We start from the raw sequence: 23,487 nt of genomic DNA, 5'->3' as shown, positions 1-23,487 counted from the left end.
AATTGCTCACAGGGCTATTCCTAATAAATGAACTTGAACTTGGTTGTTTGGAACTCAATGGTTTTGTCTGGGTTCTCCAACTTCTTCCAAGGCTTCTGGTCCGTGTGGAAGAGTAGACCAATTACCCTCTAGAGCGGTTGCCTCGCGTTACACCTCACGGAAAGGCCCTCGTGCCAGCAGCGGCGTGGGCAAGTCATCGCAGAGCTGCAATCTTTGACGTTTTATTCATTGAAATAGCAAATTCTCTGCAAGGGCATCAACGTTTTTTCCCTGTCAAGATTTCCAACTATTGACGGTTATGTTTACACCCTGAAAGTGCGTGTTTAAGTGGACCGTGGCGCAGAGTGCGTCTGTAATCGACTGCTTCTCGCCTCGATTATGCGGATTGATATTGTGTCTCCACTCAAACTTTTTTTTATTTTCAATTTAAATTTAAATTTCTCCGATTTAGAACGTCGAACCGTAGAGAAAACACACCGTTGCGATTGACGTTTAATTGGGTCGTTGTGCATCGTATTTTCGCTCGTGCTGTTTGCCAGCATTACTGGAGGGGGGGGGGGTTGTGTTTTTTTTCCTCTCAGCAATTTGATTTTAGAACGTGCAATTTCTTATTCTCCTTTCTTCCACGTGTAGGTGGTTTGTCTTCACCCAGGTGGATTTGCAAAGCAGACGCGCGTCTCAGAGCGCTAATAGAATGCTAAAGTTGAATTATTGTGCGGTGCGCGTGGCAGTCTATCCAAGCGTGACGGCCACGCTCGCGCGTGCTCGTAATCTGGCGCTCAGGCAGGGATGGTGGATCCGTTTCAGTAACATGGGGCAGGTCAATCTCGCGGCGCGGCAGTTAGTGGTGGTTGTGGTGGTGGCGGGTGCGGGGGAGGTTCATTCTGCTAGACGAAAGACAAAATTAGAATGCAGTTATACTCTTTGGTTCTTTCGGTAAAGGCACGTAGGTATAAAATAAAATAAAAATAAATGATGATTTATTTTTATTTATTTTATACCTACGTGACGAAAGTAAAAAATAAATGATGATTTATTTTTATTTATTTTATACCTACGTGACTTTACCGAACGAACCAAAGAGTATGGATTCCTGCAGTCACGAAAGCTTCAAATCAAGATTAATGCAGTTGTGTTGTTCTCCCACTGCACCTCCGATTAACACGGTTTGGCATTGCACGACACGAAATAAGCTCCACATACACACACACACGCGTAATGGGCCACGGGTCATCACGGCCTTCCCCCGGACACACAGCGTGTGAGCGCGAGAGCAGAATGAACGATACACTGTTCAGCATTTCACTTTTGTCTAAAGTTGTTTAGCATTGATAATTGTTTTTTTACCCTTCTACCTGGCAACAAAACTGACACCTTTTTTTACAAGGAGTCATGTTTGCATAGACCACAATACCTGCAGTCATAATGCAAACAAAAAAAGCGCCTTTTGGCGTCATCTGGTCCAACCCATGTGAGACTAGGCTCTAAGGAAAGCTGTCTCGGGTGTGGACCAATCAACTTCAAGGACAGTGCACATTATCAGAGTTATGTTTTTTATTTGCATTATGACTGCAGGTATTGTGGTCTATGCAAACATGACTCCTTGTAAAAAAGGTGTCAGTTTTGTTGCCAGGTAGAAGGGTAAAAAAACAATTATCATATTTTTTACTGGCAAATGAGGTTCCAATGTTGTTTAGCATTGTCTGCGCCATGACCCCCCCCCACCCCACAGGGCAGTGGCACCGTGTGCCCGCTGGTGTCCCACAAGACCGTGCGTGGGGAAATGGTCCAGATAACTGGTGCAGGCAGTTCGGAGTTTCACCACCAGACCACCAGATGTTTTACTGGCCTGGTGGTTCGCGAAGGCTTTTTGATGGTTCATGGTGGTGGGTGTGTGGCGTCGGACAGGTTGGAAACCACTTGCACATAGCATGAGTGCCAGAAGCCCACTCCACGGTGATGTGGCTGGGAAGTGGTAGTACAGCAAGTGAGTTGCTGACCCCGGTAGGACAGATTGCCGAGTGTTATCCCCTCCACTGCACGTGTAGATGTGTGGTTCTCGCGTTTCCTCCGCCAATCAGCAGACTCGCTCATTACCGTCAATTCTGATCATCGTCACCGTCGTTATGACTCAAGTGCCTCCGAATGAAAATCAATCCGTAAAGTTATTCGGCTCCTTCGCGCCCATAAAAAGAAAACGTCAACGCGGTTCGGTGTTGCGATTATGAAACCCTTTTGCCAAATGTTGATTCCACGCAGCAATTTGGTAAAAATCGGGAGTTTTCATTTGCATACATTCTTGTCAATCTTTAGATTGCTTGGGCACTGGCATTTCAAAGCGCAGTGGCGCACCCCACTTAGACCATTGACTGAATCGCGTAAAATTTCACAACACGACTGACCTACTTTCACGGACATTATTCTTGCACGGGAAGTTGGGGGTGTGTGTGTGAGTGCATGCAGGCAAGTGTGCTCGAATCAGCGTGCACGTGTGTGTATGTATGTATGCGTACGTGTGGTGGAAGCGGGAACGTGATTCCCGCTTCACGATTAACATCGTTGACGAATAATCTGAACCAGTCCTGGACCTCCCCAAGATCGACTCGGCTGTAAAATTTGTACTTGGGGTGACGTTTAAAAAAAAAAAAACCCATCACCACTGGGAAGACAAAGGCGGCTGAGCGTGGTGCTGGCCACCCACCCATGCTGACCTTGATAGGTGCTCACTAACAACACTTGCCCCAAAAGTATGTTAAGGCTATACTGGAATCTTTGTCGTATATGTGTGCAACGTGTGTTACCATGCATACACGGGGCGATCCGTTTGTAGATACCCCACTGATTTCTAATGGCCCCCCTTTTAATTCGAATGACCTCGGCGTGCGCACCATTGAGCACATCCACGGCGGCTGTGTTGGACACTGGCGCATCATCAGCGCAGTGTAAACGGATTTAATACGTGCGGCGAGATTGGTGGGCGATCATGTAAGAAGCCTTGAATGAAAATGGCGTTTACTAGAACAATTCTCCCTGCGTGTGTCAGTGTGTGTGTGCGTGCTCAACACGCTCTGTTAAGGCTGTACGGGGAATCGCTGTCTTTGACGCGGTGCCGTGTTTAGCGCACTGCGCTACAATCCCAACGACCTGCAGTTGATTCCTGGCTATGCATTTCACCATTCATCATCATCATCATCCGCCATGGTCAATCCATGAATGGATAAAGGCCTGCTCAGGCCAACGCCACGATCTTTACCATCATGCGATGCAATTTCATTGTGTTGGGAAAAAATATATATGCCTCGTCTATTAAGCAGACTTGTTTTTTTTTCTGTAGGGGATGTATTGTTCAAGTTGCCATCTCTGCTGGAGCCGGGAAGGGTTTTGAGCAAAGATTGCATGTGTTGTACCCTTTGCTTGCTCTATTCATCCCCCCCCCATCACCCCAGCCCATATAGTTGTGTTAATTAGAATCTAATTTCACAGCAAGTGCTCTTAGCGAGCAACTACGAAAGCCGGAACAGCGCACGGCAAGGGGCTGATGGGGCCAACACCACGCCTGGCCCCCTACTGGGCATCTGTGAAATAAAAAGAGCTTCATAGCTCATCGGATTCCTCCTCCAGTGTGAATACAGATTGTGATTCTAACTTAAGGCTTATTCGACCTAGAGGAGGCCCAGTGCAGGATCAGATATTGGCCCCTAATTTCAGCCATGGAATCGAACTTAGGTTGTATGGTTTGTTGCGCTGTGGGCTTAACCGCTAACCAATACCCTTCCACCTATAGACACGCGCGCCCACACACACACACATATGCGCATAATGACTCTCATTTTGACTTACATAGAGTTGTGCAAGAGCTATTGTTGGTGAGCTTCGATTGAGGTCACGCCACACGGTGGTGTAGCCAGTAACACCCTGAACCGATCTTAATTTAGGAGCTTTCGTGACTGCAGGAATTATTCTTTGGTTCTTTTCGGTTAAGTCACGTCTAAAAATAAAATAATAAATTAATTTATTATTTTATTTTTAGACGTGACTTAACCGAAAAGAACCAAAGAATAAACCCTGAACCGAATGTCTTAGTTTCTAGATTTGAAGCTTTCGTGACTGCAAGGATTCATACTCTTAGGTTTTTCGGTAAAGTCACGTGGGTTAAAAATGTAATAATAAAAATATGATTGAAATAATAATAGAAATCAAATAATAAATAACATAATTTGTGACTTTACCGAGAAACCTAAGAGTACGAATGTCTTAAAATTAAAACGAAACCGTTTTTTTTTTATTTGACCAGGCAAGGCCCACTGAGCGATCTCGCTCTTGTTCAGAAGAATGACATGGCCACAAGTGACTGCTAAACAAAGTGGCTCGTCGCGTGGAAATGTTATCGCAGGCAAATTATTTAAACGCGTGTTTCAAAATGTGGAAACAGACAAACAGTTGACCAGGCTGAAAATCCACGCGACCACGGGGAGAACATTCAAACTCCAAATATGCATGCGTCAGGGTCACCATCGAACCCACGATAATCCTGCAGACCAGGCAAGGTAGTTCACGAATCGCCACCAATTTTGTCTTCCCAGTGCTGATACTCTTAACCGCAGCACCGTGTGGTACAAATCTCTAGGCTGAGTCAACCTAGGTAAGGCCCAGGCTCGTGTGTGTTATATAATCTAGAAGTCTGCTGCTCATCACTTTTACAGCTGATGTCTGAAACAGTGCCATGATTATGGATGTTTATGATCAATCATCACTTGCATCCTTTACGGGGTCATATCATTACAGCCAGGTTATTTGATTCGAAAAATAATAATAATAATCAGAAATGACCAATCCACTTCTGAATAAAGGTCTTCCCAAAACTGTCACCATCTCGAAACATCTTGCAAAGTAATAATACATTCAGATTATTTGGCTGTTTAAACAAATTCTTTTATATCTGTACAAATGTAAAGGCATGCTGTACAATATTAGTAACCGCATGCTACTCTAGGTTTAGATAGATAATTTTCCATCCCAGCTGGGTATGATTACTGTTATCTGTCAGAAATAAATATGTGACTTAAAAGCCAATTTCTATCACGACAGAGTGGTGTGGGTAAAAGAGACCGAGTTGATCCAGGCATTGACGTACTGGCACTAATAGCTATTCACTGACAGCAAGTCGCCCCTTTTGGTCTATAAAGTGCCATTTGGTAAGATTATTCCATCTCCTGCTTACCAAAACATCAATTATGTATGTACGATGGACTTCTTTCGCACCGTACGTAGCCAACCGTGCAAATCGTAGGTGCGGGGGAAGGACAATAAACTAAACACAAAAAGCAGTGCATAGCTCCAGTGGCTTCCTAATATCGGAAGGAAGAGCGTTCCAGACGGCCGCAGAAGCGCATCTGAAAGTGCGCGATGTAGTGACCGCCTTTGTTCGATGACTAGCCAAAATCCGCTGCGAGGTATCACTATGATCTCAAGAATAATTTCTCAACCATGATGCGCTATCCCGTGGCAAACTTGAATCTGAACAAGACCTGCCCCTCCTTAGGTTAACTCAGCCTCGAATGCACTATATGAGCATCAACATTGAGGAGAAAGGGGTGGTTGGGCATACGATGCGGTGCTGAGCACACCACGCTTGTGCCATGCACGCTTCGATAGGTGCTCGCATATCGGTGGGTTCGGCGTGTGGGTTAGGATACATTGCCCGGCGTCTGTTAGTGTGGAATTGTGTCCAATGTGCAACGTCACTTTGCCGTCTGCAGAAGATAACAGTGACTTCGTGTGTGCACAACTTCTGGACCGGCCATGGGTGGTTAATCGGTCAGGGCAAATGTGTGACGATCGGATATGCAACGTTGCACTACATGTTTGATTTGAACTTGGCTCGAGCCTCCCCTAGGTTGACTCGGTGTTAAATGAATCGTTGGGGCAGTGGTAGACAGACATTCTCCAATGGTGCTTGCTACACCTTGTGTGCCATGCAGGCCTTGATAGGTTCTCGCGAAAATCACTCGCTCATATAGCATTGCCCCGTTAGTTTGTGCGTATAGCGTGCGCGTTTATTACAATTGTGAGTGTTCACGCGTGTGTCCTGTGAGAACGAGTTCGATTCCCGCTCACGGTCAATACCGGTGACGATTATCTGAACCGGTCATGGGCCTCCCCTAGGTCGACACAGCCTCAAATGAGTACCCGGTGCGGTGTGTAAACATCGCCACTGGGGAGACAAAGGCGGTCGGGCGTGGTGCTGGCCACCTACCCCCTCGTGTACCGTCCCGGCCTTCATAGGTGCTCACTAACAGCACTTGCCCCTACAGTCTGTTAAGGCTATACGGGGGATCTTTGCCTTTTTTGTCTTTGTGCATTGTGAGTGTATATGCAGTATACTGTGAGTGCATCTCGTGCAAACGTGAATGTGTACGCGTGTATTGTGGAAGTGTGCATTGTATGCGTGTGTGACAGCTTAATAAGTGTGTGATGTCGTAAGTGTATGGGTTGGTGTAGTGGTTAGCGGCACAGCGCTACTTAGGGGCCATCCATTTAGTACGTACGCATGGAGGGGGGAGGAGGAGGGGGGGGTTAACCCAAATGTGTACGCTTGCGTATGGGGGTCTACTGACAATGTACGCATCGGAAACGGGTGGGGGGGGGTGAAGCCTCGATAATTTTTTGTCTACATTGGCCTTCAAATGAGCCACAGTTCAGTGTCTTCAGCTGTCAGACAACAGGCACTGCCGGGAGAAGTGGGACTGTGGGAGAGGTGTCACTCGTGTGCCACCGTACCCCTGACTGCAGCTGTCACGCAGCTCAGCAAAATAGGTGGCCAAGGTACGCAACTTAATTATTTACTGCAGCTGGCGGTTGACTATGTTTGCTTAAACACGTTAATATTATTCATCCTTGATCGTTTCTGCGTGGATTAAATATCGGATTAAATATCGGCCGTTCTATAGGATTCGGGGGGGGTGTAAAAAGTTCGCGTGCGTACATGGAGAGGGGGGGGGGTGCGTCAAGTTTTGATAGATTTTTGTGTACCTACTAAATGGATGACCCCTTACCTGGCCACCCATCGTTCGATTCCAACTCGCGGCCAATATCGGTGTTAAAATATCTGAACCAGTCCCGCGCCTCCCCTAGGTTGACTCAACCTTAAATCATCTCCTAGTCGCGGTGTGTAAACATCAGAAATGGGGGAGACAAAGGCGTCAGTGACACCTGCCACGTGGCTTGCCAGCACTTGCCTCAACAGTTTGTATTGGCAACACGCAGGGTGGAAAATCTTTCTATCTTTTTTTGAGTATACATCGAGTGCGTTGCGTGTATATGTATTGCAAGTGCGTGTGTGTGTGCGTCTCTGACGGATGATGGGCGCACAAGCCACGCGGGGTTTGGCGTTCGGGACGACACAAGAGGTGTCGTCTCATTCCCCAGTTGTTTAATTAGCCGGCTTTGTGGTGGGGGAGCCCGCGGCGCCACGTGTCCTACATCCCGCGTGCGTGTCACAGGAGCCATGGGTGGTGCAAGGGGGCACGGTGGGGGAAAGTGCACTGTGTGTGTGTGTGCTCGTGTGTGTGTGTGGAGGAGGCTCGTGAAGGACGCTACTGGGCAGTTGGAGGCAGTCGCCCTCCAACAACAACGGAGGGCGGAGGAGCGACGCTCACAACAACGAGCGGAGCGCCGGGTGGCTAAAGCACAGCAAGTTGGCACAGTAGCGGGTACAAGTGGTGCATCAGCCAGTCATCTCGGTCATCTCGGTCAGTCGACCCGTGGCACCTGGCTCTGCCCCGTGACCTCCTGCCAGCGGGCGTTCGACACTTCACGTGGCCTCAAGGTGCACATAGCCTGGCACAAGCGTCGTGGTGACGTCACCGCCACTTAGTGGCGAATGGCGGTTGTTGTTGTGTGTGTGTCCATGCTAGAACGTCTGCGTGTGTGTGTGCACGCGTGTGTGTGTCCATGCTAGGACGTGTGCGTGTATGTGTGTGTGTGGTGAGCGGTGGTGCCGCGGTTAGCGCTGCGCCGCGCTACGAACTCGCCGACCCGCGTTCGATTCGCGCTCACGACCAACAGCAGTTGGAGAATATTTGAGTTGGCGTTGGGCCTCCCCTAAGTCGACTAAGCCTCAAACTATATCTGGAGTAACGCGTAAATATCAGCACGGGGGGGGGGGGGGTGAAGCCTCGATAACAATTGTCTACATTTGCCTACAAATGAGTTAGAAAGTCCGGCGATGGAATATCTGTTTGTTTAAACACGTTAATATTATTTTTCCTTGATCGTTTCTGTGTGAATTAAATATCGGCCGTTCTATAGGATTCGGGGGTGGGGGGGGGGGGGGGGTCAAGGGGGGGGGGGTGGGGTGTAAAAAGTCCGCGTGCGTACAGGGAGGGGGGGAGGGGTCAAGTTTTGACAGATTTATGCGTACCGACTAAATGGATGGCCCCTATGGTGTTGGCCACCCACATCCTCGTGTACCGTTGTCGGTATTCATAGGTGCTCGTAAACAGCACTCGCCCCAACAGTCTGTTAAGGCTACACGGGGGATCTTTGTCCATGTGCATGCGTGGTCAACGGTTGGCGCACTCACCACGAACCCTGCGGCCTGGGTTCGATGCCCGCTCACGGCCGTTATCGGCAGTGACCGCTTCTATGGACCAGTCCTTGCTACGCCCCTCCATCAACTCACGCGAAACCCACCGGGAAGGGAGTTTTACACCGTCCGTGCGGTGATCCACCAACGCTCGCTTCCTCCAGAGCACTGGATTACGGGCGTGTGTCTCCACGGGGCTTCATTGACCCCGATGTGATATGTGGAGGGGGCCCTGATTGAGCAAATGATTGACGAATGGTGAAAATTATGTTTTTTCAAAATGTAAACAATAAAGGTAGCAATGGGTACATAGGTCGGTATGAGAGTGAAAAAAACATTAGGTAGTGTGTGCGTTTTCAAGGAATGCGACATCGACAGTGAATGCTGAATTGAGAAAGCAAATCCCCCCCAAACCCCCCCCATGTGCCACACAAGACACACAGCTGCTACGTATCATATCACTGTACGGTATTCAATTATCTCGGGCTGTGAGACTGAATAACATCAGGTGGGTGCAGGCGCAAGCCGACACACAAACAGGCGACCAACTAACAACGGACAATAGCCATGCTAATGAAATGGAGGCAATGTGCTGTTTGTCATCACTCGGACGCTGTGCCTGCAAATTAATAGAATTTCAAGTCCAAGGTGCCCCTCCGTTTGCTTCTGACACGCACTGACCATGGTCACACCGAAGGTGACCTTTCCATCAGCTGGTGGTAAAGTAAAACAATTGATGGATTGGCAAGGAGGTTTTTTTTTTGGGGGTTAAATTGAAACAGATTTGTGAGCCTTAGACTTCATTTTTAGATGTCCTCTCATATTTCCCCCCCCATCCCTGTTCACCCAACATCATAATCAGGCGCATCACAGTTAATCGTTCATAAGGTCGTGCGTGCTGCTTCAAAGTGTGGGTACTCGCAACCTCTTCAAAGATGTCTGGCCAACGTGGGAGAGAGTGGAAGAGTAGGCCAAAACATGTTCTTAGGTTTTTTCGGTAAAGTCACGTAGGTAAAACATTAACATTAATGAAAAAAAATATATATATTTTTTTTGTTTTATTTAACTTTCATTAATTTTAATGTTTTACCTACGTGACTTTACCGAAAAAACCTAAGAATATGAATCATTGCAGTCACGAAAGCTTCAAATCTAGAATTAAGGCCAAAACATGTTTTAAACCGGCTCTCTAGAGCTTCCTCGAGTGGAGGTCCTTCTGCCAGCAGTAGCGTGAGCAAGACATTGCAGGGCCGCACCTTTATATTTACCTTCAAAATATTTATTTTTGTATTCGTAACAAATGTGACACAATTTTATAACATCTCTTAAATGCATTGCAGAACATCGGTAATCCCATTGCAAATGTGAGAAAAGAACAAAATCCGATCTGAAAAGATCGAAGTTGGTTTGAATGGTATAGAAGGTAGAAACGATGTGGGGATGCAATGCCATTAAAGGCAATCGATGCATCACACATTGGAGACTCACGGCCACGTTTGCGTGCCATACCTTTACCCCGTGGAATGTCTTAGAAGGTGGACGAGGCTGGGATTAACCGATGACCGCTACATCGCTGCCTAATGCACAGCGTCGAGTTTTAAAAGCAGCAGCAATAGCAGGGGGAACACACACAGGGAGTGCAAATCATTCCAGACCACATCGCCCCGTAGCCTTTGATTCGTAACATTTTTACTTGAAACTTTCGTGACTGCAGGAATTTATATTCTTTGTTTTTTTTTCGGTAAAGTCACGTCGAAAGAATAATAATAATAAAAAATAAAGTGAATATTTTGTTTATTCACTTTCTTTTTATTCTTCTTCTATCTACTTACCAAAAAAAACAAAAAATACTTTCATTCGTTGTTTGTCTTTTTCACCCCCATCACCCCCTGCACCCCCCCACTCTTATTACCAAAATTAACTGGTGCTGACACATCATAAACAAATCACGCCCCAAGCCGTCCCTGGATGTGGTTGAGGCCTTTCTCTCGCTCTCTCTCTCCTCTCCTCCGTCCAAACGTGCAACAAAAGGCGAGCAACGCGGCGTAGCTGCTGCTGCTGGTGCTGTTGCTGCGCTATGATAATTACATAGAGATATTGTATTAGGAGACAGGGGCGGGTGAGTTGGTGAGGGGGGGGGGAGGCGGTTGGGGGGCTTGGGGTGGGTGGGTGGGTCGATTTTTAACGTCGTATAATGCCGCCTTACAAATCTGCAAGGCGAGACGGCGAGCTCAGGGCAGGCAGGCAGGGGGGGGGGCACGCGCGGGGAGGACTACGCGGTAAAAGGACGAGATCAATAATCGCATTTCGTGCCCCCGGCCTTTATGTTGCCGAGTTATTTTTGGGGCAAAATTGTGGCCTCAGTCAAGAGGAGGGGGGGGGGGTGGAGGAGGAGGGGGTGGTGGGGCCTTGGTGGACGTGGTGGGAGAAAAAAATGGAGGAGAGTTTTTTTTTTTCTCCGGCCAGAGCTGAAAGTTGAAGGGGGCAGCTGTTGATTGAGAGGTTTTGTGTGCGTGTGTGTGTGTGTCACAATGCCACGCCGACTTTGTTTTACAAAATATATATAGACTTGAGCAAGGAAAATTCCATTGCTGATGTATAGATCTTCTATCTGCAGGTAATGCCTTTGTAGAGCTGAGGCAAATGGTTCGTCTAATCCAAGGTTTAAGTGATTTAAACCAATCTTTAAACCTGAAGTAGTGGAACTCTTTCAGGTTTAACATCTTGCTACCGAGCAGCACCGTGTTGGCGAGATGTTAACTACCGCCCCTGGTATACAGGAGGTCGTGGTTTCGATCCATACCCTGACGCTTGTATATTTGGAGTTTACATGTTCTGCCCGTGGTCGCGTGAATTTTTTCTCCGGGTCCTCCGGTTTTCCCCTTCACATTTACCATCAACATCACGCGTTTAGAGCATTTGGCTGCTATAAATGTCCACGTGATAAGCCACTTTGTTGAGCTATCACTTGTGGCCAGGTCGCTTCTGAAAAAGAGCTACATAGCTCAGTGGGCCTTACCTGGTAAAATACAAAATCATGTTTTTATAGTTTAACTGGTTTAGTGAAATACATGACTTCCCTCCCCCCCCAAAAAATACGATTGTTGAAGCTGATGATGCTGACATTGACAAAGATGAATAAGAAGGCAACACAAATTATGCATGGGCATAATATGACTTTGAAAACCCCCCGCCCACCTCCTACGCATTTCACAAGTAGCACTAGTCGCATTCCTGCATTTCCCATAAATATGCAAAATTCCTCTTCATATGCAAATTATTTTGTCAAGGCGCTCTTCCTCCTCCCTCCCAGCTTAAATAGACGCTCCAAGCCTAGGACGTGCCATTCAGACTCTGTCTTATCGACAGACCTGTTCTTCACCTGAGGACGGCTGCTTCCGTTGTGGCCGAAACGTCGTGAGAATTATTTTATTATGTTTTATTTTTATTATTTTATTACTTCCCTTCTACGTGACTTTACCGAAAGAACTAAGAAGATGAACACAAATAGTCTTTTTTTCTGGGAAGACTGCACTGTGCTAAGTCCTCAGACTCATTGTTGAGAGTCATTGGCAGGTGGTAGGAAATGTCAGTACCCGGAGGAAACCTGCACAATGCACCAGGCGACCACGCAAGTTTAAGTTTACCTAGGGGAGACTCCTGGACAGATTCCGATACCACCTGCCACTCGTGTCTTTGCCGTGGGTGGCGATCAAACCGCATGGACCGCTGCGCTACCCGCGGCACAAACAAAGCGACCCCCAGTGTAGCCATTTAGAGACTGGTAGGGGCGAGTGTTCTTCGTGAGCGCCTTTGATATGAAGGCCGGAATGACACAAGTCGGGAAGGGGGGGGGGGGGTAGTGGCGAGCACAGAAAAGGGGGCCGCCTTTGTCTCTCCATTGCTTACCATGTTCTCACTTAAGGCTGAGTTGAACTAGAGGAAGCCCAGAACCGGTTCAAATGTTCACTTTTATTAGTCGCGAGCGGGAATTGAACTCGGGTTACGGGGTTCGGGGCATAGTGCGTTAACCACTGCGCCACCGCTCCCAACTCCCCACATTACAAAAGACAAATATCCCCCGTATAGCCTTAACAGACTGTTGGGGCAAGTGCTGTTAGCGAGAACCTATGAAGACCGCCGCGGCACACGAGGCGGTGTGTGGCCAACACCACACTCGACCGCCTTTGTCTCCCCAGTAGCGATGTTTACACACTGCACCAAGTACTCATTAGAGGCTGAGTCGACCTAGGGGAGGCCCACTGCGCCCCACATTACACACATAGCCACGCACACATCCTATTGGTAACAATTAAAAAAGCCATAAATTCCACCCATTTCTGAAAGTATGGTCAAAGAATCCTATGTTGCTCATTGGGGGTTATTTGACCAAACTTGCAAGCTCGTGATGGGAAGGCCCAGGACTGCCTCAAATATCACCACTGCTAAACTCCCTCTGCATGTTAAAGGACATTTTATTATTTTGGTATACTGAGGGCTACTCTGCATATCATCTTAAAGCCTATGTGTATGTTATACCGTGACATTTCAGGAAACATATTTGGTACAACAATCGGCAAATGGTGATTGAAATACTCGTTCAATAGAGTAAAAACAATATGCGTGTTTGAAAAAATCCACTATTCCTTCACAGTATCTGATAAGTAATATCTTAAGGGAAATTATTTTATAGTCTTGATGCAATACGAAAAAGATATGAAAAAAATACCTATGGGAGTTTTAAATTAGTCCTTCGTGACCCTAAGAGAAATTTCAAATACCCATAAATCTAATATTACATTTTCTAAATCCTACAGGGATTATTTATCATATACGAGATAGCTTTTCAGATGGAATATACGAGCTTATTTTTGTAATAAACACTATATATTTCCCAGACACAATCTTAAGATTTGATGGTCACCTACTGTTCACCCCACGACAAGCTGGTGCTGTGTGTGCCCCTCTCTGCTGTGTGGACACACATAATGGTTGACAAAGACACTCGTTCGATTCTTCAGGAACCCTGCTAGTCCAATTGAATATAAAAAGCATTCATTAAGGACAAAAGTGTTATGAAATAGACCGTGTGAAATGATTGACTTTAATCATATGTCATTATAATATATATTTATTTTGGGTGCACGTTATCGCTAATTGTATCCAAAATTATGCTATTAATGGCAGGGTCTAATAAGGCGGCGAAAATGTCCTTTCCAATCTCCTGCGGTCGGCAGGTCCTCGTTGTCGTCATACCTGCGGGGAATGGCACTCGCCGATGGCACCGCGGTTGCTGCTCCTGCAGTTAGCCGAATTGAGATGTCCCTTGTGCAGTGCTTGAGTGTTGAGCGAGTGAGACCTCGTGTTGTATGCAGTGGAGTTGGGGGAGGTGGGGGGGGGGTCCTTGCCTGTAAGATCGACAGTTCACCAGCGTCTGATTCAAGCAAGCCTGGCTACGCGATGAGACGGTGTATGATGTCGTAACGGGTCCAGAGTTTTTGCTTGTCTTGAAGCAATGCCGCTGAGATTATACAGTCCCAGAATGGCCGTGTGGCTGATGGGTTGTGGAGGAAATACGCTCACGGATTGTTTTGTTTTGTTTCACGTGGAGAGACCTACGATATGCGGAGGAGACGTATTGTCCGCTCATTCGTTGTGTCATCAATACGGGAGCGGGCTTCTTCACGCTGTATTAGAACATGCATGTGAAATGTCACGGTTAATTTCATAAGAGGTTTTTTTTTGGGTTAGATCGCGTAAATATAAATGTGTCGTCCGTCAAAAACTCCATCTGCCAACTCCATGCCACTCGCAGTCGTCTCCATTTTTACAAAATTTCTTCCCGCTGATTTCACCCTCCGCCGGTGATCTCCCACGAAGTGGTAGTCAATTTAATCGACTCCGTACGGGATGATGGGCTGTGTCAACCCCCCCCACCCACCTCAAACCAGGCTTTGAACTCGCAACCTTCCAAATCGCTAGCCGCTCGCTATATCTATCTGCCGAGCAACTCGGCTTGTTACCAATTCCACACGATGGTACGGTAATGTTCCTATGGTGTGCGTTTCACGCATTAAGTCTATCAAACTTGGTACACTTCCAGCCACGTGGGCTGCAAACCCATACCTCATTACTGGGGATCGCCACTCTGCCATCGCTGTACTCTTCTAAACAGACATTGTTGAGTTTCGATTTAAAGCTTTCGTGACTGCAGCGATTCATCTTCTTGGTTCTTTCGGTAAAGTCACGTAGAAGGGAAGTAATAAAATAATAAAAATAAAACAATAAAATAATTACATTTCGATTTAAAGCTTTCGTGACTGCAGGGATTCATCTTCTTGGTTCTTTCGGTAAAGTCACGTAGAAGGGAAGTAATACAATAATAAAAATAAAACATAATAAAATAATTTTCACGACGTTTCGGCCACAATGCAAGCAGCCGTCCTCAGGTGAAGACCAGGTCTGTCTATCGGGGAGACAGCGTTGTGGCCGAAACGTCGTGATAATTATTTTATTATGTTTTATTTTTATTATTTTATTATTTCCCTTCTACGTGACTTTACCGAAAGAACCAAGAAGAAGACATTGTTGAGGTCGATGCAAATGCCAATGTAAGTGATCGCTTTTTTGTAAAATCATTTGGTTTTATTTACTTTATGTTTGTAATGTTCTATATCTTGCTTATTAACGCTTGCTGCCGTCTGTCTGTCTGTTGGCCAGGTCACCCTTGAAAAAGAAGAGCTGTGTAGCTCAATGGGTTATGTATTCGGATAAAAAAAACTTCTGAATCTGAATCAATTGGTGGCACGTACTGACATGGACAATCCCAGCCCGGTAGTCCACCCATTAGTACACTCACTCTCGCATTCTAAATGCACAATACAACACATTTACTCCGCGTAAAACAAATACATCCATAACTCGCCTTTAAAACAAGACAAAAAACTTACCTGTACCTGATTGTCCGCGCTGACAATACGAATGCGACGAATCAGAGTTACTCTCGAGCCAAGAGCTCATTGCATTCAAAGTGCATTGGATGCACATTTAATAGCCTTGAGCGAACGTCGAGTCGAGCTACGGCACAACACCAGTTGACACGTAACCTCTCGATTCGGTGCCGAGTTGCACGCAGAATCAGGTTACTTTCCCTTGAGCTCATTTGAGGCACAGGGCTCGGCTGAGATTACGCGTTCAGGGGGAGCTTGGCGGGCAATGGCCACACCGAGATAAGCGGAGCCGTGCTTGACCGAATCTCTGAATCCGGCGACGGTCAGCGCAACAAGGAATGTTGCGTTATTTGGGAACAACGTTGGCAAGTTTCTTAAATCGACCCTCAGCTCCTGCCACCCAACTGCCTCTGTCAAGCCAGCGGTACAAACGGGTTCGTGTGTGGTGGGGTAAAGCGTGGGCCCTCCCAGCTGTTGAAAGGCGTCGGGCCGGCTTGGAAGAGAAGGCCAACATGTCCTCAGGCACCTCCGATGAGCACGGTTGGCTATGTACGGTGCGAAAGAAGTTCAACATGCGCGCGGCATCACATTCACCCCCTCCTATTTAAGACCGAAACAGGAGGATTTCTCAACAATTCTGGCTGTCGCCTGGCGGGGCTGGTCGTAGTTACTGGCGAAACATCGTACTCGAATTGTAAACGTTGTGGGTTTTTATTTGCAGCACACCGTTCTGTGTGTGTGTGTGCTGAACTAGTGACGGATTGTCACGTGGGCCGGGTGGACGAGGAGGACAGCGGGCGGCTGAGACGGACATTGGAAAGGCACCCAGAGGTCGTCGACCAAGCGGAGGACCTGAAGCCGGGACGGTGGTGGCGGTGGCGATGGGACTCAAAGAGCGGTCTCTGCTCTACGTGCGTACGTGTGTTGAACTTCTTTCGCACGTCTTCTTGGTTCTTTTGGTAAAGTAACGTAGAAGGGAAATAATAAAATAAAATAAATAAAACATAATAAAATACAATTCTCGGCCACAACGCAAGCAGCCGTCCTTGCGTTGTGGCCGAAACGTCGGGAGAATTGTACTTTATCATGTTTTATTTTAATTATTTTATTATTTCCCTTCTACGTGACTTTACCGAAAGAACCGAGAAGATGAATCCCTGCAGTCACGAAAGCTTTAAATCGAAATTTCTTTCGCACGGTACATAGCCAGCCACGGTCAACGGAGGTGCATGGGGGGGGGGGGACAACAAACTGAACACAAAGAAGAGTTTTAGAGAAATTAGTTTTAAATGAAGATTTAAAAGTGGATAGCTCCAGTGGCTTTCCAATATACAGAAGGAAGAGCGTTCCAGACGGCCGCAGAAGCGCAATCTGAAAGCGCGCGATGCGGCGACCGTCTTTGTTCGATGGTTAGCCAAAACCCGCTGCTGCGGGGGGATGAGCGGAGTTCGCGTGATGGTTTCAGCTCCTTGACGACACCGGCAAGGTATTGCGGTTCATTTGTGCCAAGCACTTTGTGCGTAATGAGGACGACCTTTTAATGTATTCGCTCGGCAACCGGAAGCCAACGGTGGTCCAGTGTTTACCGTGGGACACTTGTAGAGTCTGACAAAGGGAAGGCTGCAATGAGTAGAAGCAACAATGTAATTTGCTGCGGTGACCTCATCATTTGTATTCTCTCGTTAGCATTTGTGCGTGTGTGTGTGAGCAGTACATCAGTACCACTTATAATCTGAATTTGCATTTGAACTCAGTATTAAATGTATGTCTTGTGAGTTGTTTCAACAACAACAACAACAACTTCTTAGGTTTTTTCGGTAAAGTCACGTAGAAAGTAAAATAAAATAAAAACAAAAATCACGACGTTTCGGAGGCAACACAAGTCTCCGTCATCAGGTGGGACCGTCACAGCCTGATGACGGAGACTTGTGTTGCCTCCGAAACGTCGTGATTTTTGTTTTTATTTTATTTTACTTTCTACGTGACTTTACCGAAAAAACCTAAGAAGATGATTCCTTGCAGTCACGAAAGCTTCAAATCTAAAACAACAACAACAACACTGAGAAGATACAGAAAATAACGTTCAATACTCCCCAAACTATCCCTTTATGCGCTGATCTTGTCTTAGTATGTGCTCACTAACAACGTGTGGTAAGGTGCTACAGCGTTGTGATATAGGTGGGGGTCTTTGTCTCAGAGCATGTGTGGTGCATCTGTCAGTCATTCACCACAGTTGCTTAACCTGTAACACCTGGGTCTGCCCCATGACATCCTATCAGTGAGCCTTTCACAGTTCGGGTGGCCTCCAAGCACAGCTAGCTTGGCATGGGCGTTGAGATGACGCCACAGTCACTTAGTAGCGAATGGCAGCTATTGTTGTTGCGATGGGAGGACAACTGGTGTGCTTGGAGAAAAACCCAGACATTTGATTGGAGAATACATCAACTTATTTACACAGAGAGCCCAATGGAAACACATTTTATTTCGATTTAAAGCTTTCGTGACTGCAGGGATTCATCTTCTTGGTTCTTTCGGTAAAGTCACGTAGAAATGGAAATAATAAAATAATAAAAAATAAAACATAATAAAATAATTCTCACGACGTTTCGGCCACAACGCAAGCAGCCATCCTCAGGTGAAGACCAGGTCTGTCGAGAAGACAGAGTCTGAATGAACACATTTTCTGTCCAGCCACCTACAGGCACCGTTGCATAGCACTGCAGGTCAACAGATGTCCTTGTGCCTATAATATTGTCTCCATTTTTGTGAGTTCCACCAACCCTGCCTTCCAAGTAACCCTCTATAACAGACTTTAAACTAAAACTATAAACTCTTTTTTACTTAACCAGATAAGACCCACTGAGTTATGTAGTCATTTTTCATAAGCGACCTGGCCACAAATGATAGCTCAACGAAGTGGCTTATCACGTGGAAATTTAAAGCAGCCAAATACTCTAAACGCGTGTTTCTAAATGTGGAGGAAATGACCGGAGGACCCGGAGAAAAATCGACGTGACCACGGGGAGAACACGCAAACTCCAAATATACAGCAGGCGTCAGGGTAGGGATCGAACACACAATCTCCTGTATACTAGGCGAGGCAGTAAACATTTCGCCACGGTAGTGACTGCCACCCCGGTTTGGCCAAAAATTATAAGCATGGCACGCTGCGCGGGTAAAAGAAGGTGAAAAATAAAGGAAAATTTGATTATGTGTTAAAGTCACTATGATAAATTGAGGCACACGGTGAGATTAGGTTACAATGGGTTTCGCTAGCGTGCATGTGCGCAGCCCGGCTATCGCCTATTGTGCACAGTAATTTACCGCCCTTCAGGAGGAGGGCAGCGGGTTTAAAAATCGCCCTTCTCGCTCTGCCTGAGGTCATTTGAGACTCCCATGGTGCGGTTTGCAAGAGCAAAGCTCCACGTTGCGGTAGGGCCCGTGGTGAAATTGGCCCCGCTAATGATATTTGTTTGCACAAGAAATATGCATGTCAGATTAAAAAAAAAAAAATGGTTTTAATCGCCTTTTGCGGAAGCCTTGGCAACGCGAATTAGCTGAACAAGTAAATTGTCTGGGTGTTGCGGCGCATGCGTGCAATCTAGCTCCACGGTTGGTGGATTTTCGCCATGGGTGCCGTCGACTTCTATCGTCACTCTGTGATCAGTGCCATGAGTGACTACCGAGCAGTGTCGACAGTGGTTGTCTTGTGGAGAGATTCACCCCTGCCGTAGGAACGTGGACTTTCCACCACTGGCTCTGGGATGAAAACAGGAGGTTGACACCAGTGCCTCATTGCTCATTTGAGCAGCATGAAATCACGATGACTCGACTCCTCCACTATACTTGCAACGCGACACTAAAACGCAGGCTGATGAAAGACCGGCGTCACTTTGTCCCCAGGATGATGTTGGCCATGGCCTGGAATCATACTCTGGTCACTGTGCTCATTGAGCAGTGCGTTAACGACTGCCTGCGCTACTGCTCCACCTCGCACATGCACGCGATGCATTTTATTCAGCTCAAACAAAATAAACTCATATTGTCAAGAAATCAAATGAAATCTCTCCTATGAAATATTTAAATCCGGAGTAAAACAGGCAAGTTTGTTTCTTAATGTTAAAATTGCTTTTTGTGAACCTCCTGGTGTGCGAGAAGGCGAATATTCAACTCGCGATGTGGGTGGTCCTGAATCTATCGCGTAGATTAAAACAGGCGGCTACACTGACAAGAGGTTTACTCTAATTCTCACAAATTCTGTATCTGCTTTGAAGTGTCAGATCACAAAGGGAGGGCATCAAACAAAGGAATGGCTTGACAAGTATCACCACATATTGTTTATGGAACTATGCAATCGGTTTTTATTGCAGTCCCCCCTTCTCAGTCAAGACGGGTTTCACACCTGAGCAATTAGTTGCACGCAACTCAATCGTTTGTGTGTGTATGTCTCTGCAACCAGTTGCGAGCAGTTGTGCCTCGCGAATCTGTTCAGCGAGTTGATCGCGCAACTGGTGGCTCAAGTTGTGGACCCAGGTTCAGACGAGGTGCGTTGCAAACTGAAGTAAAACATTTGTAATAACAGCCATAGAGGGTTCACGTGGGGATTGGCTTGCCGGTCCCGCTTTGTAGCCAATAAGGGGTGAGCCAGGGAGCATGGCCTCGGCGTGATCACGGCATGTTAGCAGGGGTGATTGGCCTGGCCAATCGGGGCCTCAGCTAATGTGGAGCCGGATCAGAGGCGTGGTCCCGGGACTGACAGAGAACCATCTGGAACGGTCAACGCTGTCTATGGAGGATTGGCTGGGGGGTACCACGTGACGAAGGGATTTAGAGGGAGAGAGAAGTCGGGAGCAGACTCGGGAACGAGAAGAGCAGGAGCCACGCGCGTACGGGGCTCCGGGTGCCACGTGCGCGGTGGGGATTTAGCGGGGAGTCTGCCCGCTTTCCGTTGTCTGCCAGCAACGGGGAGTGTGTGAAGTGTAACTGTGGAAGTTTAAAATAAAAAGGACTAATTCCGGAAGCTGTCTCAAGAAGGTTTATTACACATTTATTGCGAGATCCATCTGGGTTTGTGCCATAAGCACATTTACTCTAAAGCTGAACGGTTGAATGGTCCCGTGATGAGTAGGATTGCAGAGAGCGGGCGATACTACGATTCATCGTGCAATTTCAAGGGTTGAACGTGCAGCCCTGCAATTGCTTGCTCACACACCTGTTGGTGGAAGGGTCTTCACTGGAGGAACTATTTCGGGAGCTCCAGAGAAAGTCCCTCTAGGGGGTATTTGGCCTAATCTTCCATGCTGGCGAGACGTCTTAGGAGAGATCGTTCGATGTAAGGATCGCAATCACAAAACAGTCCGTTTTAATTAATGATTATTTTTGCTCATTTTGTTTCAATTAATATTTTATTGACTGACAACTTATTTATGAAAAAAAACCAATCTATATAAATAGCTATGATCCATGAAATTAGTGCTTTCAATAATTATTTCTGGAGTAGCTGATGACACGATGTATGTATTTTGATCTTCTTTCGCAACATACGTAGCCAACCGTGCAAATCGGAGGTGCGAATGGTTATATGAATTCATAATTTTTGTAGCTTTTATACATATTTAAGAATTAATTGTGCAACTGGCAGCATGCGCATTGTGAGCAATGTAGATTGTAAAGTCACGATGATTAAAAGACTTGCGATTGGCTGTTGAGTGAACTATTGCGGAATTTAGTTTACGTATCTTTATTCATTATGGAATTACAGCAAAGCACAAAAACAATTCAACAAACCTTGTGAGACACAATTACAAACTTATGGCACACTGGCAACACGATAATTACACTATGTAACACAATGTTTGTTCCTGGGTAAGAAGTGTTATTTCGTAATTGCCTATGCCTAAAATGCATATAAAATGGCTATTATTCCCCACAAACTTGGCTTTTGTGACCAGGACAGTGATATTTTGAAGTTTACCTATTATTCAATGAGAAAACATGTTAATTTGTGTCTTTTCATTCACATGAAGTCAGACAAAAACAATATATGAATCAAAATTAACATGTATTTATAGTAAAGTAATACAAACACGACTACAAAAGATTTAGAAGTGAGTAGTTTTTCGAGATTTACGATTATACTGTAAATCACTTCCACGAAGCAGACCCCAAATGTAGTCTCCCATCATGTTCTCGTTATACTGTCATTGGTTGCGGCGTTCAAAGTCCAGTATATCCTGGTGGAAGCGCTCGCCTTGCTCCTCCGAGTGCGCTCCAATGTTCTCCTTGAATTTATCAAGATGAGCATCAAGGATATGGACTTTGAGGGACATCCGACAGCCCATTGTGCCGTAGTTCTTCACCAGTCGCAACCAGCTCCACATAGTTTTAGACTTGTGATTGCCCAGGAAGCCACAAGTCACTGCGACAAAGCTGTCCCAAGCCGCCTTCTCCTTACTAGTGAGCTTCTTGGGGAATTCATTGCACTCCAGGATCTTTTTTATCTGTGGTCCGACGAAGACACCGGCTTTGACCTTTGCCTCAGACAGCTTCGGGAAGAAGTCTTGAAGGTACTTGAATGCTGCCGACTCCTTTTCTACAGCTCTGACAAATTGTTTCATAAGGCCCAATTTGATGTGCAGTGGTGGCATCAGCACCTTCTGAGGGTCCACCAGTGGCTCCCACTTGACGCTGTTCCTCCCTACAGAGAACTCGGTCCGCTGTGGGCCAGTCCCGCCTGTGGTAGTGCGCCTTGGTGTTCCCGCTGTCCCAAAGGCAAATATAGCAGGGAAACTTGGTAAAACCGCCTTGGAATCCCATCAGGAATGCCACCATTTTGAAGTCTCCGATGATCTCCCAGCCGTACTCATTATATTTCAAGGCGTCCAGCAAGGTATTGATGCTGTTGTAATCCTCTTTGAGGCGCACCGAGTGAGCCAGGGGAAGAGACGGGTATTTGCTACCATTATAGAGCAGCAGCACGGCTTTGAGGTTCCTGGATGAGCTGTCAATGAAGAGGCACCACTCATTCTGGTTACAGGCGATTCTGATTGCCTCGAACATACCAGTCACATTGTGGCAGAAGCAGAGCCCATCTTGACGGGTGAAGAAGCTGAAAATAGGTTGGTGACGCTTCCTCTGATCTGCGACTTGCACAATTTCATCCAACAAGTTCCACTGCTTGAGCCTAGACGTCAAAAGCTCGGCACTGGACTTGGTGAGACCAAGATCTCTGATTAAGTCGTTGAGGTATTTTTACTTGGGGTTTCTCTCCTCAGCTTCACCTCTGAAATTGTCATCGGGATTTATGTCTTCCTCGCTCTCTGACTTGCTGCTCTCTTCTAAAGACGGCTGCTCTCTCTCCGGAGGAGTGGGTACGGGGAGCTCATGGCAGTGTGGCACCGGGGCGATGGATGAAGGAAGGTCTGGATACGAGACAGCAGGTGCATTCTTTCCAGTCCGACGTTTGGAAGGGTCCACCATGCAGAAGTAGTAGTTGCTTGAATGGTCAGTGAGTTCCCGACAAATTATTGGGATAGCGGACTTTCTTGGCTCTCTTTTCCCCGCTATACCATCCTATAAGAGATTCTCGCACCATTTTTTTATGCATGCTATATTTTTTCAATATCATTGAAATTTTTAAAACATTTAAAAATGTAAAACTTTCACAATTTTAAAAATGTTAATCAATTTCATTGCATAAAATTCCGAGCAACAATTGTCCATCTTACCTTCCAGAGTTTTTTTTGCATTGCTCGCATGTGAAATCAGGTGCCCAAGATTTGTCTTGATCCCCGACAGGCATGCCGAAATATGCCTTGTAGGCCTCACACATCTTAGCAGATGCTTACACAGAGTACTTTTCCGCTCTTCTCTTGATTAATTGGCCGCAGACATAGCACAATGCGTCTGCCAGATGCTTGCAGCCTCTTGATGCCATCACAGAAAAATGCA

The sequence above is a fragment of the Lampetra planeri genome, chromosome 38 (genome assembly GCF_965212315.1).
Source record: "Lampetra planeri chromosome 38, kcLamPlan1.2.h2, whole genome shotgun sequence".
Taxonomy (NCBI): Eukaryota; Metazoa; Chordata; class Hyperoartia; order Petromyzontiformes; family Petromyzontidae; genus Lampetra; species Lampetra planeri.
This window is presented reverse-complemented; position numbering follows the sequence as displayed.